This window comes from Oryctolagus cuniculus, chromosome 8 (genome assembly GCF_964237555.1).
Source record: "Oryctolagus cuniculus chromosome 8, mOryCun1.1, whole genome shotgun sequence".
Lineage (NCBI taxonomy): Eukaryota > Metazoa > Chordata > Mammalia > Lagomorpha > Leporidae > Oryctolagus > Oryctolagus cuniculus.
The window spans coordinates 53,395,499-53,409,205 of NC_091439.1; the positions used below are offsets into that span (position 1 = coordinate 53,395,499).

Consider the following 13,707-nt stretch of genomic DNA (forward strand, 5'->3'; position numbering starts at 1 on the left):
ATTTCAATTTTCTTCACCCTTTGCCAGATGGAGGCACCATAGCAGGTCTTGTATTTACCACGTTCTGGAACTTCTTGGTGTGTTTACCCATGTCACTGCCCTCCTGGGTCTGATTCGAGAGAGGAAGTGAATGAGAAATATTTCTAATTCTAAAATGAATTATTCTAAATGAAGTATTCTAAAATGAAGTACTACAAATATGTATTCCTACATATGTCTAAAAATGAAATTGCTCCCACATGAATTGTTCTTTAAATTGTCGCTTTGTCACAGAGATATTTGTCATGTTTTAGGTATTGCTGTTTGTCCCCCCATATTTGTGTGTTCCAATGTTTCCATATCTCAAAATCAAGCCAATCATCAACGTATTTTTGTTGTCTTTTCCATTAAAAAATAAAAAGTGCTATGAAGGTGATTTGGGTCCAATATAGTGACATACTTCCCTGATCATTTGATATATATCAATGATGTAATTGATAAATGTAAATGATATATAATACCAATTTAATAATTTGGGCATCTTCGAGAAGAAAGCAATTACTTTTGCGATATTGTACACTGTACAATTCTAAATGTCCTTGTAGCCTACCATGAATGAAATTATGTTTAATACATTATCTAATCAATAATATGTAGTTTTTTTGAACTCCTAATTAGGGTCCTTCTCAACATTCCAACCTTCAATTAATTCATTACCATATCATGAAATATGGTTTCTGATTCTTTACTATTTTTTGCATCAAAAAGACTTAAATAATTGCAAGGCACACTTATGTCACATTAAATTATTTTGATTGCATAGAATCTTCTTTAATGGTTAATAGTATTATATAATTCAATATTGATATTAGTCAAAATGCTCAATTTATGTTGAAACATGATTAGATTTCTAGCTAAGCAAAGCAACAAAGCTAAAATTCATTTTTATTATTAAATTTTACTTTATATTTTAACATGTATTAATTATATTTGGAATTAAATTAAATTTAGAATTAATTTATTTGTTGATTTGTTCAACAAATATTTATTCATCTCTAACTATCTAGTAGGACCTTGTGGTAGACATTGGCAGGCAAGAGGGTCAGAGGCCCTGTGCTCATAGAGTTTATCAGCAGTCTAGGGCTCATCAACAAGCAAGCAAGAAATAAGTAGGAAATCTGCTAGCTTTTACAAAAAAAAAACAGGTTTGCAGATAATGCTACCATACCAGATGACTACTACCAACATTCCTGCAGGACTCAATTCAAAGGTGCCCCCTTCAGAGCCCTCTCTTTTTTCATTTTCAGTTAAAAATAAAATAAAACGAAAGACAAACACAAGAAATTTGTGAAAGGCATAGCACTCATTAAATTGAGGTTGACATTAGACTGAGCTTAGTTAACTCCAGGGGCAGCATTCTCCCCAGAACTCATCACCTCCCTGGAGCAAAGGTGAGCAGCTTAGAGTTGCTTATATGTATCTCTAGAGTAAATAAAAATGGTGCATTTGAACTGAGTCAGTGGCTATGGAAATAAGTAGAGAAAAAAGACTCAAGTGGCTCACTAGGCTAATCCTCCGCCTAAGGCACCTTCACCCCGGGTTCTAGTCCTGGTCGGAACACCGGATTCTGTCCCGGTTGCTCCTCTTCCAGTCCAGCTCTCTGCCGTAGCCTGGGAAGGCAGTGGAGGATGGCCCAAGTGCCATCCACGTGGGAGACCAGGAGGCTGGCTCCTGGCTTTGGATCCGCACAGCGCGCTGGCAGTAGCAGCCATTTAGAGGGTGAACAAACGGAAGGAAAACCTGTCTCTCTGTCTCTCTCACTGTCTAACTCTGCCTGTCCAAAAAAAAAGACTCAGGTAACATGTGGAAAGTCAGTTGATTGGATTTGGTGTTTAGTTAGATACGGGGACAATGAATATTGAGTTTTTTGTTCACTTTTTGGAAATTCTTTACATCCGGATCCAGTGTTGAAATACATGATTGCTGTACAAATAATTGCTTGATGATGTAGTATTTTCACACATTGGAGAAGTACTCCCAGATCACTTGACCAGTTAAGGATATTACTGATTTTTATAATGTTCTTTATTATAGATTTGGGTGTCATTATTTTTTCTTCTGTTTCTAGAATTTCCTCTATTTCTTTGTAGATTTCTTGAGGGCAGGAACAGTGTCTCATTTATGTTCACAACGTCTAACAATACTTTCCATGTGGAAGGTGTTCAGTAAATATCTGCCAGACCAATCAATAAAACATCATTAATCTAATCATTAAAACATAGAGTGCATATTTGAACTTTGTATCAGTGTTTATCATAAATCACTTATGGAAGTATGTATCAATCTCATTTGTTTAATGAGTTAATGATGATTTGAATTATAGAACTACAGTATTCTGAGATATGCACAAATTAAAAAAGAGCTTTATTTTGTCTCTTCCTTCCTAATTTGTACCTTTTTTTTTATAATTCCCATCTTTTCTTTTTTTTTTTTTTTTTTTTTTTTTTTGGTCATATCCAAATAATCCCTAGACTGAGGAAGGAGCACCTTTAGGTCTTCCTTGTCTTGTCCTTGTTTCAAACTGATCATCAAGTTCAATCAACTCACTTTCTGCATGTCTTTGAGTCCTGTGTCTCTATTTCCATAGCTACTGCTTTTGTTCAGATGCATCATTGTATTTACTGTAGAGACAAATATAAGGAGCTACAAGTGCTCCTCCTTGCTCAAGGGAAGTTATGAGCTCTGGGGTGAGTGCTGTCCCTGGAGTCACCTGAACTCAATGCACTGCCAACCTCTGTTTAATGGCTGTGATGCCTCCGGCGTGTTTCTTCTGTTTTTGTTGTGTTTTATTTTTAATGGCTATCTAATAGCTGTACAAGTGTAAGGAAGGGGTACAATGTGATATGTCAAAACATGTATACACTGTGAAACTCTCTAAGCTTCTGTTTCCTTGATTACAAAACAAGGAATGCAACTATTTCCTCATATAATATAGCATAATTATAAGTTATCTAAAAGTTGTTAAATGAAAAAAAAAACTCTCATACAGAAAGCCATTGAGATATTTTCATTATGCTCTCCCTTTCTTATTTTCTGATTTTCTGCCTTTCCTATATTTTCCATGGCAGAAATTCCCTTAAAACTAATTTTTAAATTGTAGTTTAGCCATCTATATCTGTAGCCTTTAATGTTTGCATCTCATATTACATTTAACTTTGTACATATTTCTATCTTTTGCTGCATTATTTATGCTCTCTCTCTCTATATATATATGTATATATATGTATTTGTCTATCTCCATTATTGACTCAACCTTTGTTGTTATTCCCAACATGACTGTGAGTAATTGGACGTACCTCACTAACTCTTAAAGATTCTTTCAGTAACCATATTCTTCTAGGTTCTACTATACGCTAGGAATGACAGAGAAAGGCAAAAGATCTCCAAGTAAACTGATACACAGAATGAGCAACTTACCCATTTCACAGTTTATAGTGTACACTACAAATATGTTCGTGTGACTCTTTTTAATTTTTTTTTTCTTATTTGAAAAGCAGACTGAGAGAGAGGGAGCAAAAAAGAAAGAGATTTTCCCTCCACTGGTTCACTCCCAAAATGGCTGCAATGGCCAAGGCTGGGCCAGGCCAAAACCAGGAGCCAGGAGCTTCTTCTGGGTCTCCCATGTGGGTACAGGGAGCCAGTGATTTGGGCCATTTCCCACTGCTTTCCTAGGTACATTAGCAGGGAGCTGAATCAGAGGTGGAGCAACTTGGGGCTCCACCTAGCACCCATATAGGATGCTGGTGTACCCAGTACTGGGATTGCTGGATCGTATGGCAATTCTATTTCTCATTTTCTAAGAAATACCTGTATCAGTTTTCACCATAGCTGCACTAATTTACATTCTCACCAGCAGTGTATCAGTGTTCCTCTTTCTCCATATTCTTGCCAGCATTTGCTGCTCTCTGTCTTTTGGGTAATAACTGTTCTGAAAGAGTTGAGCTGATATCTCATGTGGTTTAGATTTGCATTTCCTTGATGGCTACTGAGGTTGAGCATTTTTCATATATTTGGCCTTTCGTACTTCTTTTGTGAACTATTTAGATCTTGCCCATTTCTTAACTGTATTGTGTGCTTTTGTTGTTGAGTTTTTTTGAGTTGCTGATATATTGTAGATATAAATCTTTGTTGGATAAGTAACTTGGAAATATGTTCTTCCGTTCTGCCGGATGTCTCTTTACTCTATTGATTGCCTCCTTTGCTGTGCAGAGACTTCTGAGATTGATGTAATCTCATTTGTCTAGTTTTGCTTTTGTTGCCTGTGTTTTTGGGGTTACGCGGACTATTAAGACAGATTTCTATCCTAAATGAGTTAACTAATAAGCATCACCACAGTGAAATTTATTAGTCTAAAAAGACTAATTAATGTGGTGCTATGGGAGAAATGAAGATGCGTTCTCAGGGGAGGTGACACTGGACTTTCAGCAAAAAATGCATAGATTTTCAACAGGCAATACAGGGAATGGTTTATCAGTTTACTTTACATAAACTACACAAGTGTGCCAACACTTGTGGCATCAACATCATCACCATTTTCATTGTTATCATCATCTGATTCACTTATTACTTTTATTCCAGTAACTTCTGTATTTTTCTGCACTTTAGTGTACCAAAAAGAACTTTAAAAACTTTTTGTTTGTTTTTAAGTTTCATATACATTTTTTAATTTAGTTTTGTGCACTTGAAGAGGGTTTGAACATTTTACAATTGCTTCCAGAAAGTTTGCTTTTTTAAACTTAAAATTGAAATCTTTGAACTTGAATTCTTATTTGAATATTTGAATTCTTATTTGAGAGTATATGAGTTCAAAAATTTTGTTTATGCTTTTAAAATTTTTTAAAAATATATGTATTTGAAAGGCAGTTACAGAGAGAGAAAGAGAGAGAGAGGAGAGAGAGAGAGAGAGGGAGAGAGAGGTTCACTTCCCAAGTAGCCCTTTGGCCTGGTGGTAAGGACGCTCTTTGGGTGCCTGCATCACATAAATCAGAGGCTGGATTCCAGCCCCGCCTCTGTTCATGGTTACAGCTTCTTGTTAACTCAGACCCAGGAGGAAGAAGCAGTGATGTTTCAGGTTGTTGGTTAACTGCCAGCCCCATGGGAGACCTGCATTGTATTCCCAGCTCCTAGCTTCAGGCTGGCTTAGCCTTTGACTGTTGAGGGCATTTGAAAAGTGAACCAATAGACAGAAGTTCTGGCTCTATTTCCCTGCTTCTGAAAAAAATAAAAAAAAAATGGAAAAAGATAAAAACTAGATTGTGGGGAGCAATCCGGACTAGACTAGGTTACTCGAATTAAGACTTGTTCTATGCATCTGCTCTCCCACAATGTGGCGTTGGGAGAGAAGTAAACAGCTTCTACACAGGTGCCTCCAGTTCAGCCAATAAACTGTAGGACTTGCTCCTGATTGGAGGAGAGCAGCGTACTCGGCGTGTGGGCAGCCGAGTTGGGATTGGCGGAGGAGGACTATAAAGGAGGAGAGAGACGGCATGCACCGGGAACATCTATGGGGAACATCTAAGGGAACCAGTGCAGCCCCCGAGAAAGCCGGCCGGCGGTGTGCCGCTCCCCTGCGGAAGTGGGGAATGTGGCCAGGGGGAACTGCCCTTCCACGGAGGTGGAAGGGATAGTAGCCAACCCGGGAAGAACCAGCAGCAAACCCGGGGAGGGCCGAGCAGACGAAAGAACAGCGCAGGGTCCTGTGTCGTTCCTCCACGAAGAGGGGGAGCGACATAATGGTGCCGTGACTCGGATATGAAGCCTAGGCAGGGTTTAGTGTCGTTCCTCCACGAAGAGGGGGAGCGACACTAGATCATTTTGTACACAGTATTATTTATTTATTTTTATTTATTTATTTATTTTGACAGGCAGAGTTAGACAGTGAGAGAGAGAGAGAGAGAGACAGGGAGAAAGGTCTTCCTTCCATTGGTTCACCCCCTAAATGGCTGCTACAGTCAGCGCACTGGGCAGATCCAAAGCCAGGAGCCAGGTGCTTCCTCCTGGTCTCCCATGCGGGTGCAGGGCCCAAGGACTTGGGCCATCCTCCACTGCCTTTCTGGGCCACAGCAGAGAGCTGGACTGGAAGAGGAGCAACTGGGATAGAACCGGTGCCCCAACCAACCAACCAGAGTGCCGGCGCCACAGATGGAGAATTAGTCTAGTGAGCCGCGGCACCGGCGGGCTTATTATTTAAATTTGTTTACAGAAAGCAATAGATTAGAATGTACATTTAGAATTCATACACTGCATATATTTTATAAACAGTTTTTAAAAATTATAAATTAGAGAATCATATCTATGCATCAATTTTTTAATAAAATAAAAATATTCAATTTAAGAATTTATTAATCAGTATCCTCTAGTATTTGATTGTTTAAGATTGCCATTTCCAATGTATAAAACTTTTCAGCTTTAAAAATACTAATATTTTAAAATACTAAATAATATTTTACTGTGTCTTTAATTATAGTTTTGTTTTGCTGCCCATAGAATTTTTACATAAATATCATCTATAGTTATTTATTTCCAGTAAAACTCCTACTCTGGAATGCAAACAAGCCAGAAAAGAGTGAAGGAGAAAAAGAAAAGGAAAAATGCATCTTCAGTGTACTTAGACATAGCGAGCAGCATTTGAAAGCCCACACATGAAGCAACTTGTTAGTTTAGAGAATAAGCAAGTAAATGACTAGCAGACTGGAACCTTTCCTGACAGAACAATGCGTGGATGAGCTGAGGCCATTAGTCTCTGAAAGAAAGCTGGTCCCATTACTAGTAATTACAGTTCATCAGCAGCAATTGTGTTGACCAAGATATAGATCAAGCGCAGGAACTCACTTAACAGGACTAGTGAGGGTAGTGGAGGGTGAAGAAAGCCTGACTGAGCTCAGCAAGCCATTGAGTCACCTGGGCAGAGGCGTCTTTGCAGTCCCAGCTCACACCCAACCCATAGCACAGTGTAATAGTTTCTTGCCAGTCCTGTGACATAATAGCATGATGCCAGTGCCTTTTAATCTTTGCTGCTCAAAATGTGGTATGAGATCCAGCTGAATTGGCATCATCTTGGGGTTTGTTAGATATTTAGATCCCTAGACCCCATTACAGAACCAGGAAGCCAGGATCTGCAGAGTAACAAGAGCCCAGGGTGATTCCTGTGTACCTTAAGTTTGCAGAATACTGGAATTCTCAAACAAGGAGTGCCTTCGACCTAATTGTGATGTGGCCTCACATCTATCCAGGCACAGCTTCTTACAGAGGGACAAGCTACTATAAGTTGCCCTCCAATTTATTATAAAAGTAACATGTTTGGAATGAGAAAGCCGTTTTTTCTCTTGTGTTTCTTGAATCTGAGATGGCATGAATTCTCACACAAATCGGGTAGGATGGCCTTTGGGAAGGAAGAGGTGGGCCAGGTCTGTGTAAACAGTACAGCCTGCAAAGCCTTTCATTAAATTAAACCACGTCTGTTTGTGTTGCAGCACTGGCTTCCAAGAGGCCAATGTATTCCTCACAGATGATACTCATTTTTACAGCTGCCCAGAGGTAAGCATCATCATAGTCCCTCTTCACTCATGTGGGCAAAGCATCCAAATCCTGCGAAAGTTAAGTAATTCGGGCAGCTCATTCAGTGAAAGTTTTGAGAACAACAACAACAACAAAACCCAGTATTTCCTGTCATTCGATGTAATGCATTACTTTCCGTGAATGCAAAAGTCTATTGTAATGTACTAGACACCTTCATTGATAACTGAATTGCAGACGAATTAGATTTGACCTCGTAGATTTTGGGGAGTTGTTCTCTGTATTAAAAGTAATTTTGGTAAATGTTGTTAAAGAGTACAAGATATACATGCATTTATGTTAGTGCAAATGCAAAAGGAAGGGAAAAAGGGGTCTCCCACAAATAAAGACTTTGTCTATTCTAGTTACTTTACAATCACTATCCTGGTTGTTTCTGACAATATGACAAAAGGTATTATTCTTGCCTTTCCAATGTGGAAATTGAGCCCAAAAAAGGGCACTTAATTGATTTGCCTTACAGAGTAAGTACAAGGGGCTGGATGCAGATGCTTTCTCTCTGAAAGGAAGGCTAGCTGATTACTACACCAGAGTGGCCCGCTCACGGTACCAGTGAGGATCACTGCACACACTGTGTACTTCTGCAAAGTGGTTATCTGTTACTCAGCTAAACTACAAAAGTACTAGGCTTTACACCAATTATACTTACATTAATTCCTTTTCCTACGCCTTCTATCCTGTTTGTTCCTTCTTCCGTGGCCCAATATTTTAAATTCTCAGGTCTGCTGCTGCTTGCTTGTTTTATATCCATGTGTCTCCACAATGTTATTACTCTATTACTCAATGAATTAATTTGCACATTGCTTACTGACTTTACACTTTGATAATTGAAGATTTACCCTGTATGTATTTTCTACCTTTATCTATTTTTTAGATGTTATTCCTGAGGTTACTAATTATCTTATTTATTTAATTTGTTTAGGTTCATATCTTCATTTGTTTCCAAAAACTCCAATGGGTATGTCAAACTCCCATTTAATAATAATGATCCAAAGTGCCTGAACTCTATGAATTCAACATTTTTCCCTTGAGGTCGCCCCTTCATGCTCCCTGCGCTCTTGCTAAAGCTTGATCATTTCCTCTGAAGTTCTGTGTGGAGCTTAGGATCCCTGGGCCTCCTCTCCCAACCCACAGTGCTGGATTTGCTGTGTTCGGAATCTGATGTTTCTCTCTTTCTTGATTGACCTACCATGTTGTGAAAGTACATCCTGTAATAGTTCCCTAAGAAGTATTATTTAGGAAGTGTTATGAATCTTTTCATGTCTTGGACCTGTTACAACAATCAGTTGGTATGTTTAGCTGGTATTCTAGTTACATATTGCTGTGTAACACAGCATCCCCAAATTTAGTGACTGTGCAACACCTCACTCCAAAATTTAGTGGCAATAATATCCATTTTATTACATTCTCAAATTTTATGGGTCAGGAATCTGAGTAGGGCACGGTGTGTGTGCCATGTTTCTGCTCCACAATGTCTAAGACTTGAGAAAGCAAATTCACATGGCTGAGAAAGAGTCAAATGGCAAGGCTTGGATCCTTTGGAACATCTTGGTTCTCAGATCTGATCCTAGATTGGGTTCAGCTGAGGGTGTGAAGGGGTGTGACTACAAGGGACCTCTCTGTGAGGCTTGAGTTTTCTTATAGCATAGGAAATTCAAGGCTCTACAACACGTTTTATAACCATGATAGCTAAATATAAAACCCTAGATTTAAAATTCATTCTTTTCACTTTGAAATTTGAACAACTCAAGGCAAATATCTCATCTGGAAGTGAATGATTTTCAGTTTTATCTTTTCTTTTTCCATTTTCTTTTGTCATTTTAATTTTTTCAGTTTTGGCATAAGTTCTAACCTTTTGTTAGCTTTGTAAAGGTTTTAAATTTTTAAATAAAATTTAATTAAAAATTTTTAAAATTGTATTTATTTCAAAGTCAGACACAAACAGAGAGAGAAAAGGAGGGGGGGGAGAGAGAGAGAGAGAGAGAGAGAGAGATATTTAAATAGAGACAGACAATCACACAGAAAGAGATCTCCCATATGCTAGTTCATTCTCCAAATGCCTGCCACAGCAGGGGCTGGGCCAGGCTGAAGCCAGGAACCAGGAACCCCGTTCAAGTCTCTTCTGTGGATAGCAGAGATACCACTGCTTGAGGCATCACCTGCTGCCACTCAGAGTGTGCATTAGCAGCAAGCTGGAATCTGAAACAGAGACTGAACTCAAACCCAGGCCCTCTGACATGGGATGCAGGTGTCCCAGGGAGCATCTTAACCAAGAGACCAAACACTTCTTTGATTTGATCTTCTAATTATTGTATCTCTCTTCCAGTAATGCATGTTTTTTATTGTTTTGTTCAAGTTTGTAGATTTCCTCAACTTTATAGAATGACTCTGATATAGTCTGAATATTTATGTCCTCTCAAAATTCATATATTGAAATCTAATCCTTAACGGGATAATATTAGAAGATGGGAGCTTTGGCAGGACTTTGAAATCAATGCCCTTATAAAAGAGACCCAGGAGCTAACTGACCCCTTCTGCTATGTGAGGACACAGCTAGATTGTGTCATCTACGGGGAAGGAAGCCCACACCAGACGTCGAATCTGCTGACACTTAATCTTGAATTTCACAGCCTCTAAAACTGGGAGAAATAAATTTATCTTGTTTATAAACTAACAAGTTTATGGTATTTTTTAATATCAACCTGAAGGATCCAAGACATTCTTCAATATTTAAAAATATTTCATTTTTAATATGCAAGAACCTAATTTTTTCTTGATACTTATAGATAATATTCTATTTTTGGATCACGTATTTCAGTATCTTTTGTTTATCTGATGATATTAATGATGACAATGATTGGCTTTGGTATGCTGCCTGCCTGACTCTTTTTTCATTTCAATTATTTTTCCTCTACTTGTTTTAGTCTATGTTTTACCTTCAAGAACTTCTTAAAACCCTGGTAATCCTTTGTGAGAGTTACCTTAAAAGATGATATAAAGCATTGTGCATGTGTGATGTTGGGAGCTGGAGGAAGGGCACTTGATTTTAGAGGAATCATGGAGGAAAATTCTAGAATTTTTACAGAAATATGCTAATATTAATATCTATGTGTGTTTTTTCTCAATCTTTTAGTTTCTGTAAAGAATTCACCAATCTCTTGTATTCCATGTGTATGTCTGGATGTCAGTGTTCAGGGGACAGCTTGGCGCAGTTTCTGAGATGCCTCACCATTCACGTGCACCTTCATTAAATCTCACTGCCTAACAACTCTCCAATGCCCCTGTATCACAAGTAAATTTATGTTATTTTACCAAGATTGGAGCATGAATAATAGTAGAGAGATATGTGGTCTGATTCCTAATTCAGACTTCCAACCAATGATGTCTTTTGAACTCTTAGCTATTCAGGCCATTAGTGTTACTTAGTTCTTCCAAGAACTAAGTTTTTCAGGAGATCAGGGAAGAGCAGCACTGCCTGTCTTTCTTGTTCCTATCTTTTAAAGGACCAGTTTCATCTACTCTGTTATTTGTCCTAAGTCTACTTGCCAGGTTTAGAATAATGAGTGCATATTTACCTGACAGTAATCACCACTCCCATTTCTTTGTCTTATTGGCATGCATTCTCTTTTCCGTTTTGATTTCATTTCAATATATTCTATGGAGACAGTGGGAGATAAACATGTTTTGCTCTTAGGAGTAGTCTTAAATATTGTAACAATGCCCCCCAAATCCTACAGACTTAGGACCATAAATGTTCATCCTGCTCACATTATAGTCTAGTGGGGAGATGTGGAGTACAAGGGGCCACCATGTAGTAATTATGGATTCGCAATACCTTTCAACAGGATGCTTCTCTGTTTCCCAGACTCTGAAACCTTCTGGATTGTCTATGAATTATGGTGGGAAGTAAGTCCAGATGGAGGAGTTACCTATCACATTCGCATAGGTGGCTATAACTAAATTCCAGGGAGGCTCAGAACTGTACTCTAGCTGTGTCCCTATGAAAACACATATGCCTCTGCTGGGAGATTATTTACCTGCTGTCATTTGATCACTAGTCTTTAATATATGCTCTTTCCGAAGTACACTCATTAAGTAGAACATAGAGGAAAAGATAGCTCAATTTCTCATTTTTCCGTATAATATATTATTTAGGATATATATATATATACACACACACACAAATACAAAGTCTAATTTATGATAACCACCATGTTGAAAATTGATATAAAACTGAAGAAGTAGTTCCTTGACATAATTGGTAAAAGTAATCTTCTCTTTTAAAAATTATTTATTTGAAAGGTAAAGCAATAGAGAGACAGACAAAGAAATCTTGCTTCTGCTAGTTTACTCCCTAAATGCCCACAACAGCCAGGACTGAAAACCAGGATCCAGGAACTAGTCTGGGTTTCCTATACGGGTGGCGGGAACCCAAGTACTTGAGCCATCACCTACTGCCTCCTAGAGTGTATATTAGCAAGAAGTTGGATTGTAAACAGAGCCAGGATTTGAATATGGATGCAGGTATCACAAGCTGTATAAAAGTAATCTAATTTTGAATCATCTGACTATAATTTCCACATCTGTGAAATAAGAGTTGTTCTTAGTACTCTTGTACTTATGCACTTTGTGGATAATATAGAAATAATTCTCTACCTAGGGTATTCTTTTCATAGCTTGGTAGTAAGGTGAAATGGAAATGACAGGAACAAAACATTTGTCATGGAGCCAGCATTGTGACTCGGTGAGTAAAGCCACTGCCTGTGATATTGGCATCCCGTAAGAGCGCTGGCTGCTCTGCTTCTGATCCAGGTCCCTGCTAATGTGTCTGGAAAGGCAACAGAAGATAAATCAAGTTCATGGGCCCCCACCAGCCAACGGGGGAGACCCAGTTGGAGTTTGAGGCTCCGGGTTTTGGCCTGACCAAGTCCTGGATGTTGCAGCCATTTGGAGTGTGGACAGTAGATAGAAGATCTCTTTCTGTTTCTGTTCTCCCTCTCTCCTTCTCTTCGTGTCACATTGCCATTCACAAATAAATGTTTTAAAAACCTCACTTTTTTGTTTTAAAGACAAAACACTTATTAAGGACAGAAATGGAGAAAACAAAATTAGTCTTTTTTTTTCCCCTACAGGGTTGGTTTCAAGTCATGAGTTCTACTGCCCAAAACTCAGAGCAGGCTATCCAAATGGTTGTTTTACGTGCATTTCACCTACTGTGGTTCCTCTAGCTCCAACTGAGTGTGAGTTTTAATGCTAAGTACTATCATTTTCAACTTTTCTCTCTAGTAAGTGGGTATGATTGACGTTGCATTTTATTGAGTAGCTAATTCCGCAATCAGTTAAGTCTCATCCTATGGAAATCCATGTTTATACATGTCTGGCTGAAGAAGTTTTGTGTTTTATTTAAATTAAAATAGGTGTTTAATTGTGTTATAAATGCTGTCAGTTCTCAATACTAAGAAAACATAAACATTTATATAGTATTCTACTCTTCTTGTTGTCCCTGAATACTTGAAGCAGTAAATTCCTAGCAGTTAAACAAGACAATAAACAGGTTATATCCAAAACGTGTTTATTGGGAAGGTTTCCCACTCAGGTGTTCAGGTGTTCAGGGTGTTTTTAGTGCTGCTTCCTTCTGAAGGAACGTCCTTCTGTAAACCTTGCTTTTCCTCCTGTATGCTGGCAGAGGACACTGGAGCAGCCAACACACAAAACCACCGTTTGTGCATGGCTAAAAACCGTGGTGATTGTATAGCATCCTGGGTACTTCACATCCATGAAGCAGGAATTGGGGCTCTATACCACGTGCTTCTTGTGTTCCTCTTCTCCATTTCTGGAGAGGGATGGAAGAGGTCCTTTGTGAGAGGCATGTTTACGTGAGTAGGTGGTCACTGCTGGAAAAAAAGTTTTATGTTATATAACTAAAGTTAACCATCTGTTCATGTGTACAACTCTTTTTAAATATATGACTTTTTTTTTCTACATGATAAGTGGTCTTTCCCTTAGTGCCAGTATCACTCCCTGAGAGAAAGCTCAATGTTTGGATAGGCAGTAACCTTTCTGTTTTTCTTTTTCTTTTCATTTGCCAATTCCCAA

At 38.4% G+C, this 13,707-nt stretch overlaps 1 pseudogene; it reads right to left on the reverse strand.

Annotated features, from left to right (window-relative positions):
* Window positions 1-13,230: 13,230 nt before the first annotated feature.
* On the reverse strand, window positions 13,231-13,487 carry LOC108178059 (small ribosomal subunit protein eS27-like; annotated as a pseudogene).
* Between the last annotated feature and the right edge of the window lie 220 nt (window positions 13,488-13,707).